Source organism: Urocitellus parryii, chromosome 1, assembly GCF_045843805.1.
Source record: "Urocitellus parryii isolate mUroPar1 chromosome 1, mUroPar1.hap1, whole genome shotgun sequence".
NCBI classification, from domain to species: Eukaryota; Metazoa; Chordata; class Mammalia; order Rodentia; family Sciuridae; genus Urocitellus; species Urocitellus parryii.
This window is the reverse complement of record NC_135531.1, coordinates 135561666-135585441: the sequence shown is the minus strand read 5'-3', so window position 1 is coordinate 135585441 and position 23776 is coordinate 135561666. Positions and strand designations below refer to the sequence as shown.

Genomic DNA, 23776 nt, shown 5'->3' with positions numbered 1-23776 from the left:
GGATTACAGGCATGCACTACAGTGCCTGACAGCCCTGGAAGGTTTTGCTTTGACAAGCTATGTACATAGAATTAAAATCCTAATCCAGGAAAGCCCACTCTATGTACCCTGTCCAGGAAAAGAAGGAGTCATAAGAAAGCACCATTTCCCACACCTTCTCCATCCCCCGAATTATTACAGAATAGTAGTCTCATTAACCTGAAGGTCAGTTCCATTCATTTTTAAAAACATTATACCTAATTTATCAAACTGAATCTGCATATAACCCATCTGAAATCACACATAATATGTATGCAGTTACACAAATAAACACATTCATGGCATGTTCAAGTGATACCAGGGGAACAAGATCACAACTAGAAGCTGCATTCCTGACCAAGGCCTTCACTCCAGCGACACTGCCAAGAGCCCACTGAAATGCTGGGTACACTGCCAAAAAAAAAAAAAAAAAAGACTATACACCTCCACAATTTTAAATCATGAAATTGTGGTCCAGGCCCTATTTTATTTTTTCAGAAGCTTTGCTAATTTCGTCCCAGCTCACTTATGTGTCACAGCAGAGAAGTGCAGTGAGCTGTTTACTCTGTCCTATTTTTGCTGCTGCTGTTATTCTTGCACATGAACAGGCTGGAACCCTGGGTCAGAGCACAGAGAAGAGGGGAGGAGATCCAGTTCAGGCTACCCCTACCGGCATTTTCAGGTCTGAGGAATCCCCTCCTCCCACTTGTTCTTTCCTCTCAACTAATCCTCTAGGGACATCAACCCCAGGGTCACACCAGGAACCACCTACCAAGTCCTCAAGACATACTACCTGCCTAAGGATAGAGGGTCTTAAGACAGATAAGCCTGGCCCCTCCTAGGAGAAGCCAATGCAAAACAGTCCTAGATGGAAAGCTGAGGTAATAGGGCCCCAAGCAGACTTGCAGACATTTTGGCAAAGGACCCAGAACATTCTCCATCCCTGCCAGGGTTAACAAGCCAGTGGACAGAGCACCTCCATTTGGTGTTATTGCTCTGTGGATGGGCCTGGGAAAGAGGAGGAATGTCCAATGGTGGTACCTTGGGTCACCTAAATCCCTCCAGCACCTCAGCACCCAGGGCCTTCCCTCTACTCTTCCCTGGCCCCACAGGAGAGACCCTCCAGGACCTGCCTGACAGACATGGAGGCCTTTGCATCTGGACTGGTATCTCCCTCAGGGAAAAAGGCAGAACTCTCATCATTTAATTCTCCCCAAATACCCTCTCTTATCACTTAATCTCCAAAACCCAACAGGCAAAGCCACCCATCAAAAAAAACACTCCACCCACAGCAAACATCAGCCTAAAAGCCTGAGGTTGCTAAGGAGATTACTAAGCAAGGACAAGGGGGTCGGGAAGGCAGAGCTCAGAAGAGGGGCCCTTAGGAGCTCAAATAAAGCCAGCCCTCCCAGGGCTATGGGCTCCCTTCCTTGAAGTCCTGCAACACTTCCTTTATTTGATACCAGATGCATGTAAGTGAAGTTGCCAGTTAACTAAAACACAACCCCAAGTGCCAACATTCCGTGTTAACCATTTCTGGATGCACATCACTTCCCAGTCTGCTTAAACACAAAATAATGGAGCATAACACCCCCATTCTATGCCCTCAGGCAGGCATGCTCCCCATTCAGGTAAGGGTGCCCCATGCTTAGGCAACTTGCAGGGAGGACTGCTAGCTGGGCAGTCAAACCCACTCCTGAACCTGAGAACTAAAGGATGGCTCACCCCTTCAATACCCCCACCTGCCCCATTGCTAGGTAGCTGTAGCTTCCTCTCTGCCTTTTGTGCACCCACACCCCCTCCTGTGCTTCATTATTTGACAGGATTAAGGAAGGCCTTGAGACAGATAGCCCTGCCTCCCCAAGAGCTCAGCCTTCTTACAATTATGAAGAAAACAACCATTTTTATATGAGTCTCAGAACCCACTTCAGAGACAGTTTTATGGCAGATATAATGATCTGTATTGTTTCTTTAGGCTAAGACTAGATAGAGAGGGGAGCACACAGCTTTCTCACTTAACCCTGTGAGAGTGCTGGCTTTGAGGTTGAACCCTGGCCCTGACCCATCCCTGCCTTTCCCACCCAGACCTGTTCCCAGTTACTATCTGTGCAGTTTACCAATGCACACTGTCTTGCATGCACAGCTGTCTTTGCAGCGTCTGCCCCACGTGCCTCCAGAAGCCCAGCCTCTAGAGGCCAAGCAGGAATCAGAGCAGTCTGATGCAGGCCAGGCAGCCAGCCCTGCACAGAGAAAAAGAGAAGGCAGCCTGGGGAAGACAGGACCACACTTCTCTGCCTGGACAAGGGCTTCTGGGCAGAACCGGGAGCTTCACACCCATGACGGAACAGGAAACAGAAGGCTGGGCAAGGCAGGGTATGCAGACCTGCCTGCGGTCACTGATGACTTTGAGAATGACCAGCAAGGCACACCAGAGACAGTAGTCCCTAGTTCCCCTCCACAGCCTGCCAGCCTGCCTACCCAACCCTTCCCTGGCTGACCTTGAACAAATTATGCAAGCTCCACTCCAGCTAAGGAATGTAAATCCAGCCATACTGGAAGCACAAGAGGGGAGAGATAGTATATCACCCAGCATAACACACTTACATAACCTCCATCTTGGGGGGACACATCCTCCCTGACTCATCAGCTGCATGTCAGTGATAGCTGCTCTGCTCACCATGCCCCTACCTTCCCATACTTATCCCCAAATCACACCTTTGAACTCAAGGTACCTCAAAGTCCACTATGCATAAACATCCAAATTATGGAAGAAGCTAGATGTAAATGATTCCAAGGCCTGGCACAAGATAGGTATTCATTATAAATTATGTTTAATGAGTGAATGAGCAATGAACATCTAAGTATTACTGTACGCCAGGCCTGAAGGCACACACCTGTAGTCCCAGCTACTTGGGAGGCTGAGGCAGGAAGACTGGGTGAGCACAGGAGTTAGAGGCCAGCAGGGCAACAAAGCAAGACCTTGACTCAAAAACAAAAAAGCAATATTGTAAGGGTGGTAGGGATAGAAACTTAGTATCTAACAATTGGGACTAAAGACATTACAATGTAACCAGAAAATAGGAGCTCCCTGTTCAGGGCAGCTGCAGCACCCTGAGTGGAGAGAGGAAGAGACTGGACTGGCATCCTGCACACACCTGCCTTAATCCAGGCCTAAGGACAGTTAAACCCAAGGTGAGCAAGTGCCTTCAGAAGTGAGAATCAGACACTTATGGTCTCAAAATCAAGCACGGTCCAATTGCCAAGCAGCAATTGGCAAAACTAAATGATATCCAATGTTGGTGTGGAAGTCACTCCTGTTCACACCGAGTGTAAATACTAGAGGTACACTTTTTTGGAGGGCAATTGCTGAGCAATAAACCCAGCATTAACCCTAGTGCCAATTCCACTCCTAGGAACCCACCAAAGTAGTATCCAATGCAGTCAAAGGTGTGCACAAGAGGATGCACACACATTACTGGTAATGCAAAACCAGAAGCAACCTAAATATCCATCAACAGGGAAACAAAAGAAGAAAATTCATTTTCACAAGTTCATACTTGCTAAAATAAAGAGAACCACCGTGATCATTGAAAATAATGAGGTGGATTTATATGTGGTGACACAGTCATCTAAAACACAACTGAATTTATCTAAGTTTGGGGAAAGTATGGAGTTCAAAGAGGACTTTCATTATTCTACTTCATTATTTAAATTGTTTGCATACATTGATAATTTTAAAAGCCAAAATATTCCAACAGGTTGTTGCAAGTAGAGATGCCAGAAGGAAAAATTATGTAGACAATGCCCACACTGAGAATATATTCAAACTATACTGAGATGGTAGGGTTATCAGACAAAGTCTACAGGAGATTCCACTCCCAGGTGACCACCAATGGCTTGGCCACACTGCCCAAAAGCAGGAGTGGGACAAAGCTCCTCGTGTGCATGAGAACCCCCCAGGGCAAGCAGACCCCAATCCTCCTGTCTTCCCACCCCCAGCCTCTGGTTGTCCACATGCAGCATGGCCCCAAATGCCAACAAGAAGAAGAGGCTGACTTCCTGCACCAAGCACCTCTTAGAACCCCTACCTTGACATATGCTCATTTCTCAGCAGATCCTCCCCCAGAAGGATCCAGGCAGGTGACCCTCGGTGCCCTCAGAAAGCCAAGAATGACTGCAGTGGTTAAAGCAGGGAGTGGGGTGGCTGTGGGTCCCCAGAGCTCAGCCAGGAATAGCTGGGAGAAGTCCCTTGAACACAGGTTAACACCCCAGGGGGTTAAGACTCCACCTCCAAAGACAAAAGGGCACCAGGGGGAGGAACCACAAACCAGGAGCTACCCTGCCATGGCATTTCCCAGACCATTCAGTTGTCCACAGGGCACAGTGACTACAGAAAGGCTGAGCCTGGCAGAAGATAGCCAGGATATTAATAAACCCAGGTCCACACCCCAGACAGGTACCCTGTGCCCTGCCCGCATCTTTGTTAATGAATCCCTTCATTAAACTCTTACTGGCTGTGTAACCTTGGACAAGCCACTTCCGCTCACAGGTTCTCATATTGCTCATCTATAAAATGGGGGCTAACGATGGAGCCTCCTGAAGGGAAGTGTTCCAAGGAATAAATGAAATAGATGGAACACTGAGTGTCTGGCACAGGGAGAAATCTCAATGATGGTGGTGACATAATCTATTATACTAGATCCTCTTTGCTCCTCCAGATGTACTTTTCTCCATCCCATCCTGCTCTGTGCCCAGAGCTGATCATTATGGACTGTTATCAATGGGTTTATGGTTGGGTTCACCAAAAGTGAGGCACATGCAGAAGACGGAGTTCAGGGGAGAGTGGGATCAGGTCCTTGACCCCCAGGTTCCCTCCCTTCCTGGCCTCAGGTGGATAGCAACTGCTTTCTCCTACCCAAAAGCAGAGCCCCTGACAGGGAGCCCCTCCCGCTGAAGGCCTCAAGTTGTTAACAGACCCAGGAGTACCCCCCTTGTTGGTATCCTATACCCTGCCCACCTATCTGCAAGTGATCCCCTCATTAAACTCTCTCCATGTGGAAATGCGCATCTGATGCCTGCTAAGACAGTGACCAACACAACAGTCAAAATCAACAAACATCATCCTCCCAGGAATCCCCTCAGGAAAGGGGGGGGGACTTTGGCCATTCCAGGGCAATAAGCCTACAGAAGGGGCGTCAGACCCACTGGGATTAGATTAGACCAACAAGACTTTGCCCCCACCCTGGGGACCAGGAAAAACAACTTCCCAGCACAAGGTAAGCCTAGAGGCCAGCTCTGAAAGCCAGAATGTTGGGGGGATGGATCATACTCAGGAGCCTCCCCTCAACCCCCACATACAGCACTCTCTCTCCAGGAAGTGGCAGCCCAGGGAACATTCCCCACTTCCAGATGCTGGCAAAGCCAGGGCTCTGTGCTCTGGTGGCAGGTTTATGTTCTCAAAGCAGCTGCCCTCCCCCTCCCTCTCCCCCTTCCACAACAGTCGCAGAGGGCAGCCCGGCTTTCCAGGCGTTGCTTCTATTTTAAAACACGCTGGAAGCTAGGCCACCAGTTTGGCCTTCCAGGAGACACAGGAGAATGTAGCTGACTAGGAGACAGCTGCCTACTCACCCACCCACCAAGGGAAGAAGGCCTGGGCTGGCGGCAAACACAGCAGAGTCCAGGGTCCAGGGTCCAGGCACACCAGGCACTCCTGCCTGACTTCAGGCACCTCATTCTTCCGGAGCCTTGCTCCCCGTTTGGCCCACTGGGATTACACAGACTGCATTTGGGACAGGTAGTAGCCTCGGGAGTCAAAAAGACCCAAGTCTCAATCCTATTCGGCTAGTTTCTAGGTGTGTGACCTTGAGCAAGTCAACACCTCTGTGACCTCACTCTTCTTCAGCTTTAACATGGGGAAAGAGCACCTGGCTCAGCATCATTCAGAAACACATTAGTTTGTTAATATAAAGCCCTCACTCTCATAGCTCATTCACATCAAGCTTGCAACAAACACAGCTAATGTTTTATTACAAGTTACATTTTGTAAATTTCTTATTATAATAATGGCTGCTGAACATGTTGCCAAAAAAATCACCCTGAACCGCAGGGTCCAGAGTTCTCCCTTGTCCATAAAGAGGCATTGTTTAGCTGAACACTGTCGGGCCAGGTCCTGGGAGAAAGCCTCCTGCCTCAACCCACGGAACACTGACCCTTCTAAAAGACACCAGTACCACTGTCCTTGCCACAAACAGGGGTGACCTGACTATCGTCCACTGCTGCCTGGCTTGCACTCAGTCATGCACAAGCTCACTCCAATTGCTGTGAAAGAATAACATCTCCCATCCGAACAGCAATTTCTAATTTTCAACAGGCGTTCATGTTTAGTAGCTCCTTGAAATGGCCCCTGGAGCAGGGACGACAGTGTGAGAACACCTGCATGGAACACCACCCTGCTCACCTGTGTGACATTTACCTGTGCCCAAGCTTCTTGACCAGTGAAATGTCAACAATAGAACCTCTCTCCCAGGGTTGTAAGGAGGTGAACTCAATGTCATAGAACATACATACATCCCCCAGAAAGGCACTGAGCAGCCTCTCAACAAACAAAGTGACAATGATAATCATACTTTTGCAGCAGAGAAATTGAGGCATAAGAAAGTGATTTAGCCGGTACTAGACCCTATGGCTCATTTTGGACCTGTTTTGCAAACTCAGGTTGCTCTCTCTGTTTCTTTCCAAACCAGTTGTGAGTAAAGAGCACAGATTCCCTCTACCCCTACCCACTTTAAAATAAAAAAATATGCCCAGGCCCAGCTGAAGGTCCTCCTGCTGACTCTTAGTGGATCCACAGGAGCCCAGGGGATCCCAAGACCAAAGACTGCAGATCCTTGGGGCATCCTGAGAGGCTGCCTCCTGGCTTGGGCCACTTCTCAGCCACATATGCGCCTCTCAGTCACTACCACCAAAGACATCAGACTACAGGAAATTCTATCAAAGTGAACTTCAGTGCCTCAGGAGCATCTTGCTGGCAAAGGTGGGAGATGATGCCCCTGATCGCCACCAGAGTTCAGAGTCCACATGTGCTTATTATCCAGCAGGGCCAGAGGCCCAATGTACCTCCTCACTGTATGGTCCTCCTGAGTCCAAGCTTTCTGTGCTACCAATAGCACCTGCCTATAGCCCAACTCTAGAATAGCAGAAATAAAACAAAGTAATCAATTGTGAGCAGTAACTTCCCTGGGCCAGGCATGTTACTCTGGACAAGTTGGACAGAAGACATCAACCCACCCACCATCAGAGGAGGAAAGGGCACCAGGCCCATAGCCTTGAATAGAAACCCACTCATCCATGTCACCCTGCCTTCAAGCCTAGAAACATCAGTTCAACAAGTTTCCCATGGGACTTGGGACATCAAGGAATGAAAATCAAGTGTTAAAAGAAGTTTTTTCAAATCAGAAAAGTTTTGCCTCCCACAAAATGCTCTAGGCTGTACATACCACAACAGTTCTTCAAATATTTATGACTCTCTACTAGGCAAGACTATTTTCTGTGAGTGAGATAGCTATGTTCATCAAAATGATGTCCAGGATCAATGGACAATGGCTTGGGTCTTCAGCCCCTACATAGGCCCATTCAATAATTCCAAGAATACTTAATGTCACCTACTATATGCTATGTGCTAGAATAATAATAATAAAAAAAAACTCTTTCGATAAAGGTGGACAAAAAGAGTGCATTGACTCCCACAAACCCTCTGAAGAGCCTACTGTGTGCCAGGTAGCCTAAGTCTGACCCTCTAGGAACTGTCAGTCCAGAGCTGGGACGGAGAAAAAGAAGGCTGGCCCTGGGTAGTTTGCCCTGATCTTTGCAACAGCAGAATATTAGGCAAAAGAGGAGCACTTTCTCCTATCTCCCCTGGTGAAGGGAGGCTGGTGGAGGGGACTTCAGGTGAGAGAGGCCTAGGTGAAACTTGTCTGCTCCTGCATTCAAGGACTGCACATGCAAACTTACTGCTCCAGTCTGACCTTGTCATTTGCAAACTGAACAGGATTTCTCATAAATTATCCTGAAAGTTACCTGTATAAAATTCTTGATGCTAATACAGCAATAATGTTTACAATAACGGAGCTATATTTATTGAATCCCTTTCAGAATACCACATGGAGCAAAATGGTCTGTGGGGGATGGGCTAGATCCTCTTCAAAAGTCTCAAGGGTAAATGTCAGGGTTTCTATTGGAGGCCTTGTGCACACTAGGCAAGTTCTGAAGGCATCAACTCATTTTTCCTCAGAACCCAGGGAGGGAGAGTAGAATTGCTCCCATTCTACAGATAACAAAACTGATGTTTGGTATCTTCCCAGCTCTATGACCTTGGACAAATCACTAGGGCTGTGGGCCTCAAATCTGAAGTCGGCTCAGAACCAGTTTTCCTAAACGCAGAGTTGCAGTTGCCGAATGAATGAGCCACCGAATCAGAAATTCCTTCTAAGGACAAGGAGGCCACATTGCTTCCCGGAGGATCTCGTTTCCGAGGCCAAACCTACTGCCCAGGCCCGAGTCCTGGCGTCTGAGGCCTAAGTCGACTCTGCGTTCCGCCCGGGAAGGCGCTGGCACGCGCTGGAGTTGCCCGGCGCCAGCTTCTTCGGGCGTGGGCCGACCGGAGCGTGTAGGACCGGGGGCTCCGGGGCACGTCACAGGAGTTCATTCCTGCGGCGGCATCTTGGCCCACACAGACCCGGGGTCCTGGACCAAGAAGCGTGGGAGTTGGGAGGGTCCCCACCGGACCGACGCTGACAGGATAGAGGGCCAGAGGGCGCAGGCAGAGGAAGGTCACCTAGACCCGAGGCCGGCAGGGCCTCCACGCGGTGGCCCATGCCCTTCCGCCCGCAAGTCCGGCTGGGCTCTCGCCCCCAGCCGCTGGCTCCTCTGGATCCTAGTTCTCGCGCTCCTCAGCCAGGACCCTCTCGGTGTCCACCCGCAGGACTTCTTTGCCTGCTGCTGACCAGGCAGGCCCGCGCTGGCCGTCCCTGCTCTCTTCCCCGGACCGTGCTCTTAGGCCCTTCGCCCTCGCCCGCTCCTCCCGCCATCGCCTCCCTCTCAGCTCCCCAGGAGCCCGGCCCGCGACCCGGGGCGCAAGCAGAGCCCAGGCCCTTTTCTGCTGCGCCTACCTCGGAGGCGGTGGCGGCGGGAGCTACGGAAGCGGTGGCGGATACAGCCCGGGATGCGGCGCAGAAGAACCGAGGGGAGCGAGCAGCGGCCGAGGGCGGGGCCCTGTGGACAGCGGCGGCGCGGACCCGCCCCCGCCCTGCGCGCCCAGGCGAGCGAGCTCCGCCCTAGGCCACGCCCCGGGCAGCGCCCCGGTGGGCCCTGGGTCCCTTCCCTCCCGCAAGCCGTGCTCTTACCCTTCTGGTTCGCTCTGAGCCCGCAGCGAACGCGCGAGCCTGCAGAAGTGTGCGGGCGCGCGTAAGGGCCTGCGTGCGCCCGGGCACGGAGCGACCAAGAAGCGTGAGACTGACGTGCGCGTGGTGTGTGCGTGCGCGGGGACACGCGGGTCATTGCCGGAACCTCGGGCCGGGTGGAAGCATTTGGGTAGGGGAGGGGGATCTTCCGGTTAGCTGAACGGTGCCCTGGGTTTCCCAGGGCTGGAAAGGCGCGGGGTTCCTGTGCCTACGATTCGGTCTTGGAAACGGAGACCACCTCTCCGGAGTTGATGGGGCGGCTGGCTCTGGAACGGGTCCGCGCCTGGGTGGACTAGGTGGCCCTGGTGCTCCGGTAGCAAAGTCCGCGCGAGTGTTAAATCGGGCTCCGAGTGTCTGAGGTCAGTCCACGTCTAGCCGGAACACTGGGCCCCCGAGGCGGTGCAGTATTGAGCTGGTGGCCACTGTTGCTCTGCACTCCAGGATCTGGACACAATGTTTCCGGTGCCTCAAACCCGCCCGCGTGCATCAGCTTTTAAATGGCAAAGAAAACTCCCCAGTGCAGCCGAGTTTGCCCTACAAATACCTCTCTAAGATAAAGTCACGCCGGGTCCGCAGGCCAGCAGAGAGCCTCTCAGGGACCCCGTCCCGCCAGGACCTGTGTAGAGTGAACTATCACCTTCTCCCTGCTAGGCCTAAGCTGGGGGCCTGGTTCATCACTGTCCCCATTGTCCGGCGCCAGAACACCTGAAGCCGGCTTAAAGGATTAATGAATTCTAGGATGAATGAAGATTCTGCACACCCTTGGCCTTGTACCAACGACGTACTTAAGGCCAGGTGGAAGAGATGCCAGGTTGCAGAATCAGGACATTTGCTCACAGACAGCTGTAACTAAAGAAGTAGGCAGCAGGGACATTGGCAGAGACAGTCAGGGTAGACTTCTGGATGGAGGTGGCAGAAGAAATGGGAAAGTGACCACCGGAGTTAGAAATGGTGTTAAGGGCCTAGGATGTGGCTCCTTGGTAGAGCGCCCCCAGGCTCAATCCCCAGTTCAGGAAGGAGGAATGACCTCCAATGCAGAATGCTGAGAAAAGGGAACTGAGCGGGGGAGGGCAGATGTATGCTCAGAATTAGGATGTGGTGTGTAATTCCAAATTAGCTAGGAGTGTGTGTAGCAAGTGGAGCCCTGGGTTTGATCTTCAGCACCACCCAAAAGAAATTTTTTTTTAAGCAAAAACAGATCCTAGGGAGCAAAAAATAAATAGATGATTTGCCTCCCAAGCCCATGAGTCGCCCTATCTCTGAGGACTTCCTGCTTCCCAACCTGGGGTCTTCTGCTGCACACAAAGGCCCAACCACTCCCAGAGACTGGCAGGCAGGGAAAGCTGCTGAGTCACTCAAGAGTGCAGTAAAGCTAGAGTTTAGGAGGACAGGGCCCGAGGGAGGGAGCTCAGGACAAGGAAGGGGAGGCCTCAGCCCTGCCGCAGCCACCACCAGTGCTGCCCAGTTGTGAGGCTGGGAGAACCGTCCTCCTGCCCTTCCAGCATCACCTCAAACCTGCTTTGAGATCTCTCACCTGGAGGACTCCCCAGGCCTCTCCTAATCTCAGCTGCTGTGGGTGCTATTTTGGGATTAACCACGGATGCCCTCTGAGACACTCTGTGTGACCCTGGGAAAAACTCTGACCTGGCAGAGTCTCAACTTCAGAATGTTGGTATAATTTAAAAATGGGACAGATGAAGATCAAGCACTCATAAACTGTGAAGGAAATCAACTGGGGGCCCCAAGGAGACCTGGAAGCTCTGGGGTTGGAATCTAATCAATCGCACTACAACTTGACTCAGACCCTTCCCCTGGCAGCCCTGAAGGAATGGGGAGCGGGCTGGGGATGTGGCTCAAGCGGTAGCGCGCTTGCCTCACATGCGTGCGGCCTGGGTTCGATCCTCAGCACCACATACCAACAAAGATGTTGTGTCCGCAGAGAACTAGAAAATAAATATTAAAAATTCTCTCTCTCCTCTCACACTCTCTCTTAAAAAATAAATAAATAAATGGAAGGTATGGGTGTCCAACTACAACTAAAAAATAAATATTTAAAAAAAAAAAAAAGGAATGGGGAGCAGGCAGTAATTTATACCAGATTTGCCACCACCACCACACCCTCAGCATCCCCTCCACTCGGTTTGCCACAGCTAATTGGGCTGTGGGTGGACACTCGACCCATGCTGAGACAGTCAAGTCTTCTTTTGAAAGTCTGAAAGAAGAAACCCAAAGTGAAATAGTAGGGAAAAGTCCTGGAGCCTCACTATCCTCAGGCAGTCCTGAGTCTGGTATCTGGGTTTCCTCATAGGTTGACCTTGAAATAGCTAAGGAAACCAACAGAACAGAAAAAGGAGCAACTCCAGGAGAGGGGAGGTGGCTCTGGAGCCCTGTGTCCTGAATGGCCCTGTTCTTCCAGCGCTTGGGTTTGTCTGTGTCATTTTAATAACCCAGCTTCAGCTTGACCCAGCTACAATGAATCCCTGAGGAGGACTCTTGGGTGGCACTGAGTGGACAGAAGGACATTTGTGGGGACATGTTAGTCCCGCCTGCAGTTTTTTGTTTTCTTGTTTTGTTGGTTGGGTGCAGGAGTATTGATCCTAATTTACCTTCCCAGTCCACAAGCTATGATGGGGCCTAACCAACTAGAGCTCCACATTGCCCTAGCTACCGGGAGGAACCAGTGAGACTGGGTGAGAGTTCCTGGGACTGATGAAATAAAGATTTTTCTTTTTATTTATTTATTTATTTATTTATTTATTTATTTTTATTAGTTACACATGACAGTATAATGATCTTGACATATCAGACATTTGAATCAAGTAGGGTACAATTTCTCATTTTTCTGAGTGTACAGGTTGCAAAATCACATTGGTTATACAGTCATGTATATACATACAGCAATACTAGTGTCTATTTTATTCTGCTTCCCTTCCTATTCCCCCTTCCCTGTGGTGCATTTACGTAGTTATAAGATTTTCATTCTAGAAGCTTTTTACTGTTATTAACTTTATTCTGAATTTATATACTAACAAAGATTTTATAAATCTTATATTTTTAATTTCAGGCACAGGTATCTATTTTACAAAACCCCAAAATTTTCATATTTCTATTTGAAAAAAAAATATTTTTCCTATTTTTTCTGGGTAAAATATGAGTTCTTAAAGAAGCAAATAGTATTAAAACATTATTTATTATTCCGTGATTACAAACGTTAGTAGGGTTTTACAAGAAAACAAGGATTTTTCTTAAAAATAGAACCAGCCCTTAAAAAAGAGGCAGAGATCAGATCATGTATGTAGCATGCTCCTGGATCTAGCCATATATGAGTCTTGTACTTTCCAGCCCTCTGAACCAAAAGATACCTTTTTTGCCTTGTCTAGTTTGGATTGGGTTTTCTTACAGATCCTAACTGCCCTTCAAATAGAACAATGTACAACATCCAGAAAAGAAAAAAAAAAAGAAAACAGTTTTTATTGTTGTTGTTGTTGTTGTTATTGGGAGTGGGTAGGTATGGGGAGTTTTGTTTGTTTGTTGCAATACTGGGGATTGAACCTAGGTGCACCTAACAACTAAGCCACATCCCCAGCTCTTTTTATTTTCTATTTTGAGACAGGATCTTGCTAAATATCTCTGAGCCTTGCTAAATTGCTGATGCTGGCTTTGAATTTGCAGCCCTCCTGCCTCTGCCTCCTCTGTCGCTGGGATTACAGGCTTGGGCCATTACTTCCAGCCATAATCTATTTTTCAAAGAGGAAAATATTTTATTTATAAATGGCATCAATTATTTGTTTTATAAAGCTCAATTGTCATAAAATTTAAGCTCTTTAACTATTTTCCAGTGAACTCTTCAGACTTCAGATTAAGTAGGGGAGTTAGGATTTATGGGCCCCACCTTAGATCCTGACATTCATCACCCAGGGAAAGAAGGATCCACCAGCCTTCCAGATTCTGAGTGACATAGAAGGTGGCCATCCACAGGTTAAACAGGATGGAAACCATCCCAAGATAAGCACAATAAAATATTCATAAGCACTGTGGGCCACTCCTGTAATTCCAGCAACTCAGGAGGCTGAGAGAGGAGGATCTCTACTTCAAGTCCCGCCTCGGCAACCTGGCAAGACCCTATCACACACACACACACAAAAAAAAAAGGCTTGGGGTATAGCTCAGTTGGTAGAGTGCTTGCCTAGCATGTGCAAGGTCCTGATTTTGATACCTAGTGGTGTGCAGAAAAGAACTTTTACATATCTAAAATCATGAAGAACCTTAAATCTAAAAAAAAATTCCTAACATTATATCCATGTTTTTTAAAAGTCTCACACACTTGCACACAGAGAAGTATTGAAAAGAAATGCATTTCATATTAATGAAGTATTTACAATATTATAATTAGGTGGTGTTTCATTTTATGAGATTATAAAAGATTTTTCCCCTTTGGCTCTTTTTATATTTTCCAAATATTCTTTAATGAGGATATAATGCTTTTATTATTCAGAAAAGAAGAACTTTTTTGTTTTTTATTTATTTTTTTTTTAAAGAGAGAGTGAGAGAGGAGAGATAGAGAGAGAGAGAGAATTCTCTAATATTTATTCCTTAGTTTTCAGCGGACACAACATCTTTGTATGTGGTGCTGAGGATCGAACCCGGGCAGCACGCATGCCAGGCGAGGGCGCTACCGCTTGAGCCACAACCCCAGCCCAGAACTTTTTTATTTTTAAGAAAGTCAAATGGGATTCTTCAAGAGAGGCTGTGTAAATGGATAAAATCCTTCTAGAAGGCCTCTAGGCAGTAAGTAATAAGATTCATAAACCTTTTCTCCCCTCTGACCTGCTGCTAGGAATCTACGCTTTGGCAATAGTCCTAAATATAAGGGATGCCGGCTGCAGCAAAATGTAGCAGGGTCAACAGTCTGGTCTTCAGTTTGAGCAATCTGAAGCAACCCCATATGCAGCCTTGAAAAAAGATGGTTACAAAGATTTCCTGTGGGGAAATCTTTCTGTTACAACCTTAATGGAAAGGGCACAAAAACCAAACCTGTATATATGTAACATGTTCATCTCAATGAGTTTACAGATAAGTAAACATCCTTGAAAACACTTCAACAAGACAATAAAGAAAAGTCATAAAGTGCTGGGGCTGTAGCTCAGCCATAGAGGCTTGCCTAGCATGTTCGATCTTTAACACCATGTAAAATAAATAAACCACATAAAAATAAATAAAATAAAGGTCTATCAACAACTTAAAAAAAAGAAAGAGATAGAAAAGTCATAAAGATGCCTATCACCTCCCACAGTCATCTCCCCCGACCTTGTTTTTTTGTTTGCTGCTAGAACACATTAGATCTACCATCTCAACTATTTTAAGCTTGCAATATAGTATCCTTAGCTATAGGCACAATGCTACATTGTAGATCTTTAGATCTTCAGGATTTATATATATCCTGCACAACTGAAACTTTGTGTCCTTTAACCAGTACCTTCCTATTTTCTTGTGCCTGTACCCCCACCACCCCTCACCCCACCCCACTCCTGGAAACCATCATCCTACTTATTCTCTGTCTTTATGAGTATGACTTTTCTTTAGGCTGGCTCTCACTATGTTGCCCAAGGCTGGCCTCCAATTTGTGATCCTCCTACCTCAGCTTCCTGAGTAGCTGGGATTACAGGCGTGGGCACCACCATGGGGAGCTGAGTATGACTATTTTAGATTTCATGTTTCAGTGGGATCATACAGATATTGAGGATTTGGACAAGGGAGATTATCCCAGGTTACCCAGGGGGCCCAGTGTGATCACAAAGTTCCTTATGAGGGCTGGGATATAGCTCAGTTGGTAGAGTGCTTGCCTCGCGTACACAAGGCCTGGGTTCAGTCCCCAGCAACACACACACACACACACACACATACACACACACACACACAAGCTCCTCATGAGAGTCAGGTGTGGATGCCTATGGTCCCAGCTGCTCGTGAGGCTGAGGCAGGGGCCCAGAAGTTTGGGGGCAGTTGGGCAACATAGTAAGACCTCATCTCTCAAAAACTAAACATATAAAAATTAAAATGTAGATGGGTATGGTGGCACATGTCTATAATCCCAACAGCTTGGGAGGCTGTCCAGGAGGATGGCAATTTCAAGGCCAGCCTCAGCAACTTATCGAAGTCCTGTCTCCAAAAAAAAATTTTTTTTTAATATTTATTTTTTAGTTTTTGGCGGACACAACATCTTTGTTTGTATGTGGTGCTGAGGATCGAACCTAGGCCGCACGCATGCCAGGCGAGCACGCTACTGCTTGAGCCACATCCCCAGCCCTCCAAAAAAAAATTTAAAAAGGACTGAGGATGTGGCTCAGTGGTTATGCACCCCTACGTTCAATCTCCAGTACCAAAAAAAAAAATAATAATTTAATTTAATTTAAAAGGGTCCTCATCAGGCTCAGTGGTGCACTCCTATAATCCCAGCCTCAAGAATCTGGGGCAGGAGAATCACACATTCCAAGCCAGCCTCAGTAATTTAACAAAGCCCTCAGCAAATTATCAAGACCATCTCAAAATTAAAATTAAAAGGGCTGGAAATGTGGCTTGGTGGTTTAGTGCCCTGGGTTTAGTCCCTGATACTGTTGGGTTAGTTAGCCATGAATAGACAGGTAGATGGAAAAGGCAATGAAGGACAGACACCAAGAAAAATTCGGGAGTCACAAAACTGAAACTGTGGGGAACCTTATCTAAATAGGCAAGCATTGGGGAATGAGCTATTCAATGCCTAACTTTCCCCAAGGTGTAGAGAAAATCCCTTAAGGGAATTATTATTTAAAGTCCTGGAGGGCTGGGGTTGTGACTCAGTGGCAGAGCACTTGCCTCACACATGTGAGGCACTGGGTTCAATCCTCAGCACCACATAAAAATAAATAAACAAAATAAAGATATTGTGCCCATATATAAATAAAATATTTTTTAAAAAATAATAAAAAAATAAAGTCCTGGGGACCCTAACTAAAACAGATAAGCATCAGAGAAGTTATCTGGTACCTCAAGGTACCCCCCTAGCTACAGCTAATTATAACCCCCCCCCCTCAGGGACACCATGATTTCCAGAAAAATGCCATCACTGTCTCTTGCAACCAACCCTCCCTTATTACCCAAACTGTCACAATCATACTGTCAACCAGAATACCAAGACCCTCCCAAAGAAAGCTTGCTGATGGCTATCCAAAGGAAATAAACCAATGAAGGAGGAACAGGGAAACTGAGGCAAGAACAAATGACTCCATTTCCTTAAAAATCCAGCCTCACCGTCCTCTCTTGAAGGCAGTCCCCGCAGTCCCCATGCTATACATTCCACTCGCTTCTCACTCCATTAAACTTTTGATTACTACTCTGTGTCTCACTCAAATTCTTTCCAGCAGAGTCACCAGAACCAGCACCTAAGGATAGCAGTGGCTGCCCCTGCTCCGCCCATCTGCACAACAATACCCAAAAATAAATAAAAAATTTCAAAAAATAAGAAAGGATCCTTAAAAAAGGGTCAGAGTGAGCAAAGGCAATGTAATGACAGGAGCACAGATAAGAGGGAGGAGAGAGAGAGAGAGAGAGAGAGAGAGAGAGAGAGAGAGAACACACAAGGAAGCGCACGTCTTGGAAGAGATGTGCCTTTGAAGGCAGAAGAAGGGGCCATAAGCCAAGGAAAGCAGGAAGCCTCTAGAAGCTGGAATAGACAAGGCAATAGGTTCTCCCCTCAAAGCCTCCAGAAGGATCTGGCCTGGCAACACCTTAAATTTAGCCCAGTGAGACTGGTTTTGGATTTCTGACCTCGAGAACTATAAAAATAATAAATGTGAGTTGTTTGAAGGCTCTAAATCTATGTTAGTTTGTTTTAACAGCCATAGGAAACGAATACACACACCTCTTGAACACAATTCTGTAAAAGATTCGTTAGAATGTTGCTATGATCAGGATGCATATTCCCCTTCCCCACAAATTCACATATGGAAGTCCTAGTCTCTAAAATTATGGTTTTAGAAAGTGTGGCTGTGAGAGGTAATTAGGCCATGTGGGTGGGACCCTCGTGAATAAGATTGGTGCCCTCATAAAAAACCTTAGTGAGCTATCTCATCCCTTCCACCTTGTAAAGACAGTTACAAAGTGCTGTCTATGAGCCAGAAAGCTGTCCTGACCAGACACCAAATCATGGCACCCTGACCTTGGACTTCCAGTCTCCACAACTTTTGCTTAGGAGCCACTCAGTCTATAGGACATTTGGTTATTACAGCCTGGATGCACTAAGGCATCCTTCTTTTGTTTTTTCCACTTTCCAACTTTTAAAGAATGTGGTAAATGTATCAAAATCAAGCCATCATGAACAGACACAGAGACTTCCTGCATAAAACTGAGATTTGAAGTGAATGCAGACATTCCAATTATTTAGGTGGCAAATCCAGGCCTCCATGCACAGCTCTGGTAGCTGTGCCGGTCTCAAAGATGGATGAGGGTTTGATTAAGTAGAATTGACAAGGTCTGGGTTTCTACCAGGGATTCTAAGCCAGAAGGTTTCCCCTTTGCTAAACAAGTTCTGGTTCCTGAGAAAGGATGAAGAATAAAAAGGGGGGCGGGGAACCTCAGCTAGGATCCTGTTTTATTGCAAGAGATTGGACTCCTTTTTTCTGGCACCCCCAATGAGTAGGACGTATGGTTTACCCTGAAGACAAAAATGCACTTGCCTTCCCCCCACCCCCCACCCTTGACTTGCAGGCACTGCCTAGATGGTTGCAACTTGAAGAATCCCCCAAATTCTGGCACCAAGACCTCTACAAACAGACATAACTTTGTTTTTCATTATTTAAAATATGGACAAGGTCAAACGGAGTTAAAATGACCAGTGTCTTAGTGACAGCCTGGTTTTATTACTCAGGGGTGCTGACTTTCAGGCACTGGCTGGCCAAGTCTGCCATGTACGGTTGTATGGTTTGCATACTGCGCCAGCACTGGCCAACAGATTTTTAGGCTGAGGTCCTTGCACAGTTTATAAAGCCTTGGGTCCTGAGAAGAACTATGTCAGCCACAAGGAGGGGGCTGTTATTCTTGTTTCACAGTCTGCATGGAGTTATCAGTTGGCAGAAAAGACCCTGGGGCCCCTCTGCCAAGAGCTTAGACTTCTGCCACCGCTGTTGCCCTTTAATTCTCTGGGCAGCTTATGGGACCTTTTCAAAGCTGCCTTCTCAGCCACAAAATCAAAGGCAGATCCTTTTTTTCCCCTCTATCAATCCTGTTTGCTTCCTAGCACACATCACAGCTTCTAAGTATTTCATTGTTCAGTGGCTCTTCATTATCTGATTTCCACACTAGAAACGAATGCTGTGTGGGGCAGACACAGGCTCTGATTTATCCACCCTCATGTCCTCCCTACAGGGCCTGTCACAGGGCCCTTGTTCAGTATATGGTGAGTCCATGAGGAAGACGTTCAGCATAAAGCCAGTTGACGGCTTGGGAGTGGCTTGCCGTCCCTCTATATGGGTTGCACTCCTGGGAATCATGCCCAGTGAGTTGTTTGTTCTCAGCCTAGTGTGACTGCCTATGTAGTAAAGAGCTTGACCTTGCCACGGAGAGGTCAGCCTTCACCCTCAGCCTCCGGAAGGTCATCTCTAAGTTCCTGCAGTGTCATGCTACATATAAGTATCTTTATTTAAGGCAGGAGCTGGCCACACCCCTCTCAGCTAACAATGTGATTTAGGGTGGGGACCGGCCCCACCAGATAAACCAACGGTGTGATTCAGGGTGTGGGCTTTGAGTCAGACATGATCTGCTGGACCTTGGAAGGACTCCATACTGATCTAAGCCACATGGACGGTCCACTGTGGAGTCCCAATACAAACTCCAGGTACAAAGGCTCAGGTGGGCTTCCCTGGTTGGCAGTGCTCCCTGTGTGTTGTCCCACATTATTATAATTAGAGAAATTGCTAGTTGCTGGGAGAGGTGAACAGCAACTGTGACCTCTGGGGAGAGGCCAGGGGCAGCTCTATCGGGAACCCTGCCTGTGCCCATCCTCCCTCCGCTGATTTGATTGTATCCTTTCCCTGGAACAAACCATAATGTGAGGATAACAGATCTCAATGAGTTCTGTGTATCCTTCTGATACCAAGGATGGCCTTATGGACTGTTCCCTAACCTGGCCCTTGGCGTCTGCCCTTCCGCACCTGGCACTGTGCCCCTGGCAGTCATACGCATGCGCACATTCACACACGCCTGCTCTGGCCAAGGGGGCGTGGCTTCTGGTTTCTCTCTGCCGAAGGGAGTACCGCGTCAGGCCAGGCACCTGCCCCTGCGGAGACCACACTGCCCACCAGTTCTTACTCCCCAAAGGTTACCAAAACTATGTTGCAACCACCCTGTCAACTAGAATATGAAGACCCTCACAAAGAAAGCTTGCTGCTGGAGCTGCAGAGGGCTGGCAGCTTCACGGTCCCTCCCCAATGCCTCCCACCCCTCCCCAGCCCACCCCCTGACTCTACTAAAGGGGAGGATTTTCTGTTGGTTGGTTGGTTGGTTTTTGAGAGACAAATCAGGTCTCACTATATTGCCCCAGACTGTTCCTAAACTCCTGGGTTCAAGGGATCCTTCTGGGGGCTGGGGATATAGCTCAGTTGGTAGAGTGCTTGGCTTGTATACACAAAGCCATGGGTTCAATCCCCGGCACCAAAAAAAAAGCGATCCTCCTGCCTCAGCCTCCCAAGTGCTGGAATTATGAGCACGGCACCCCACCAGGCTAGGGATTTTCTTTCTGACATAGTCAGGAGCCAAGTTAGCCACTGAGTCCCACCGGTCCCTGCCTTTGTCCCCAACCCTACCTGTCATGCAACGTGAGACCCACCTGGCCTTTCATGCTGGAGGAGGGATGCAGGGTTGGGCTGACCTCAGGATTTTCAGGAAATGCTGTGGTTTTTCCTAAAACCCATCAGGTCCTTCCTTCCTCTCAAGCCAGGGGCTCCCCACCTGCCAAGGCTGAGACTGTTGAACCCCAGACCCAGCCCTTCCTGCCAGAGGCTGCAGCCTTAGATGCCTCTCGGTGTTCAAAAGTTTCAGGTTTGAATCTAAATTTAGCAGCCCTGCTGCCCTGAAGTTATAAAACAAGTTCTTCCATAGCTCTTACATAAGAAGATTAGGCCTTTAGTCCTCTCTCAACCTCCCACCCCTGGGGAAATACCTGTTTTCCTTAACTATGCTCAAAGCTCCCCCTTGTCAAGGATCCCACCCCTTCTCTGCAAACCCCAAGCCCCAAACACAAACTCCACAATCCCACACTAGTAAATCTAAAGAGGGAGAGAACCTGCTTTTTTTCTTCCCTACCTGGTCTGGCTTCAGTGTGATCCTGCCCAGCCCCAGGGGACTGGACTATATGACCTCTCTGTAACCCCCAAAGGTAAGTAGATACACTGGTTTTCCTAGGATTATAGAACAGGCTGCTTGTTCACAAAGCCTTCTGGGAGAAAAACTAAAATCACCAAGTTCCTAAGAAACACTGAGTATCCTAAAGGAAATGCCGCCCAAGAAAATCCAAACTTGGAATATAGAAATAGAAAGACAAAGATTCCCCAAATGTGGTGTGCCTAGGAGTTACCTGGAAGGCTGGGGAGCCCTGCAAATGGTGAGACCTCTGGCCTGAAGATTCCCCATGAATATTTCTGGGGCAGGGAGAGCACTGGTATTTTTCATAAGCACTTAGAGTAAACCTGGAGCTACAGTCCCATAGAAAGTCTGTGATCTTACATAATCACAGCAAGAAATTCAAAGTGTAGCTGTTCTAAGCATAGCTCCCTGGGTTGGTGGGTTGGTGGGCTGGTTGGTTGGTTTTTGTTGTTTTAATCAATTTGGAACATTTTAATTTATATCCATCTCTTGGCCATTTTGCACTACTACAACAGAATGCCAGAGACAGGGTAATTTGTAATGAATAGAAATTTACTGGATCACAGTTCTGAAAGCTGGACAATCTAATATCAAGGTGCCAACGTCTGGCAAGGGTCTTCTTGCTGCATCATCCTATGGCTAAGGGCATCACATGGCAGAAGGGCAAAGAGAGGGCAAGAGAGGAGGGGGATGAGACAGAAATACAGAAAGAGAGAGAGAAAGGGGGGGAGAACACAAGGGTTTTTTGCCTTTGAATATGTAAAATGATGTAGTCCCCTTCCCCAGACCTCTCACAGTAAATGGGCTATGGTCTGTTGTGCTAGCTGTATCTTCATCTCTTTGTTATAGAAGGTTTAGCAAGTTACAATAACTAAATTACACTTGAATTATAATTAGAGAAATTGCTAGTGTAAGAATAAACATTTACAACAAACCCACATTCAATAACAGCTATAACAGAGGGTGTTTATAATCCATTCTTGAATGGAGATCCCTTATAACCTAAACATCTCTTAAAGTTCTCACCTCTTAATACTTAATATAGAAGAAATAAAATGTCAACATAATTTTGGAGATGAGCATTCAAACTGTTAGCACAAAATGACGGAGCCAGGTGCAGACTTCATGGACCAGCAAAGCCTTTATTCAGCAGTGGAGCCATGCATGTGGTGGACACACTTTCTTAATGGAAAATGAGCCACTGACCGAAGGAGGAATCTGTGCTTATATATGCTACACTCCGAAGTGATTTAATTATTGACAGAGTGTATCAGTTTGGGCACTCAGGAAACGGGTTGTGAAATTTGAAATTTGTTTTCACTGGGCACTGTTTTGTGGAAGAATGGAGGGTCTGGGGTCAGCATTCAGTGCTAATTTCTTTCTGTTCAGGGTCCCATTGTACTGGCACTGGGAAAGAACTTATTTGGGGAAGAATCAATGCTTTGGCTTCCTCCCAAAGACTGCCATTTTCGTCTTGATGGATATCTCTTTCCCAGGAATTATCTTGTCTCTGGATGATGTTTGCTTCCTTTCCAGGGATTGTCCTGTCACTGGGAAAGGATCAATGTTATCATGTGTTGCCTTCTTCCTCACTCCCTCTTCCCAGGCCACACTACTTTGGGGTTTGTTGTTTTTCCATATCTTACACAAACTATAGCAATACATCTTCTTCAAGACCCAGCATCTGTGCGCTGTGAAGAGAGATGCCTCTACCATGCCTCTACCATGATGCTTCACATCTTGGCTTCCTTCCTATTCCTCTGACTCAGAATTCACTCATTCAGCCAGTATTCCTCGAAGGTCACTATGTCTTCAGTGCTCTCCAGTGGAGCCTGGATGCCAATGAGGATGAGCAAGGTGTCTTCATCGTCTTTGCTTTGTACACTGTAATCAGGCTAAGAGCTGTGTCATGCTTCACATGAAGGCTAAGCAAGAGGGAATGGCAGGAGTGTAATATAACCTGGCTTTTGACAGAATCACTCAGGACAACTGGGGGGCTGTTGCTGATGGTAAGTGAGATCTATGTGTTTGGGTTTGTTTTTTTTTTCCTTTGAATATATAAAATGATGTAGTTCCCTTCCCCAGTCCTCTCACATTAAATGGGCTTTATTCTGTTGTGCTAGCTGTATCTTCTGTCTTTGTTATAGAAGTGTAGCAAGTTACATTAACTAAATTATACTTGAATTATAATTAGAGAAATTGCTAGTGTAAAAATAAACATTTGCAACAAATCCACATTTAATAACTGGAACCTTGTTTATAAGCTTCTCTATTTTAAAAGCATTTTTCCTAAGGTTGTCATCAATTGTACTAGGTACTTCTGCTAAGTGGAATTAAAGTGTGCATTTTTGTTTCTGGAGTGTCCTTATCTTTCTTATAAATGGATAACTTACATCATTAGTTAGTTAAGCTTTATTTAATTTAATTTATTTATTTACTTATTTATTTTGGTACTGGGGATTGAACTCAGGAGCACTCTTCCACTGAACTACATCCCCAGATATTTTTCTTTTTTATTATGAGACAGGGTCTTTCTAAGTTGCTGAGGCTGACTTTGAACTTGTGGTCCATCTCCCTTAGCCTCCTGAGTGGCAGAGATTATAGGTGTGTAACCATGGGACATCAGAAAGGGACATTGTGCCAGTTGTGGGCCTGGATGTTCTCATAACCCTGAGGCCCTCACATGATAAGTCCCTGCTGCAGAGAGAAGCCCAGCTGCCTCCCCAGCACCCTCACCATCTGAGCTACCAGACTTGTAAATGAGGCCATCTAGAAGAGTCCAACCCTGGCCAAGCTCCTAACTGAATCAGCCATGTGCATGACCCCAGCCAACAACATGGAGGACAGAAGAATGACCCAGTTAGTTGAGCCATTACAGGTGGACTGGGATACAGATGGCTCAATCT

General features: G+C 47.1%; 1 protein-coding gene across 2 annotated transcripts in view; it reads right to left on the bottom strand.

Annotated features, from left to right (window-relative positions):
* Vdac1 (voltage dependent anion channel 1) overlaps positions 1–9514 on the bottom strand; it is a 29692-nt gene extending 20178 nt beyond the window's left edge. The window contains exon 1 of one of the 2 annotated variants that reach the window (XM_026400124.2): positions 9420–9514. The gene's annotated coding sequence lies outside the window, so the exon portion shown is untranslated. Of the gene's footprint in view, positions 1–9185; positions 9295–9419 lie in introns of those variants that run through there. The other variant, XM_026400123.2, reaches the window with a different exon arrangement.
* Positions 9515–23776: the final 14262 nt, after the last annotated feature.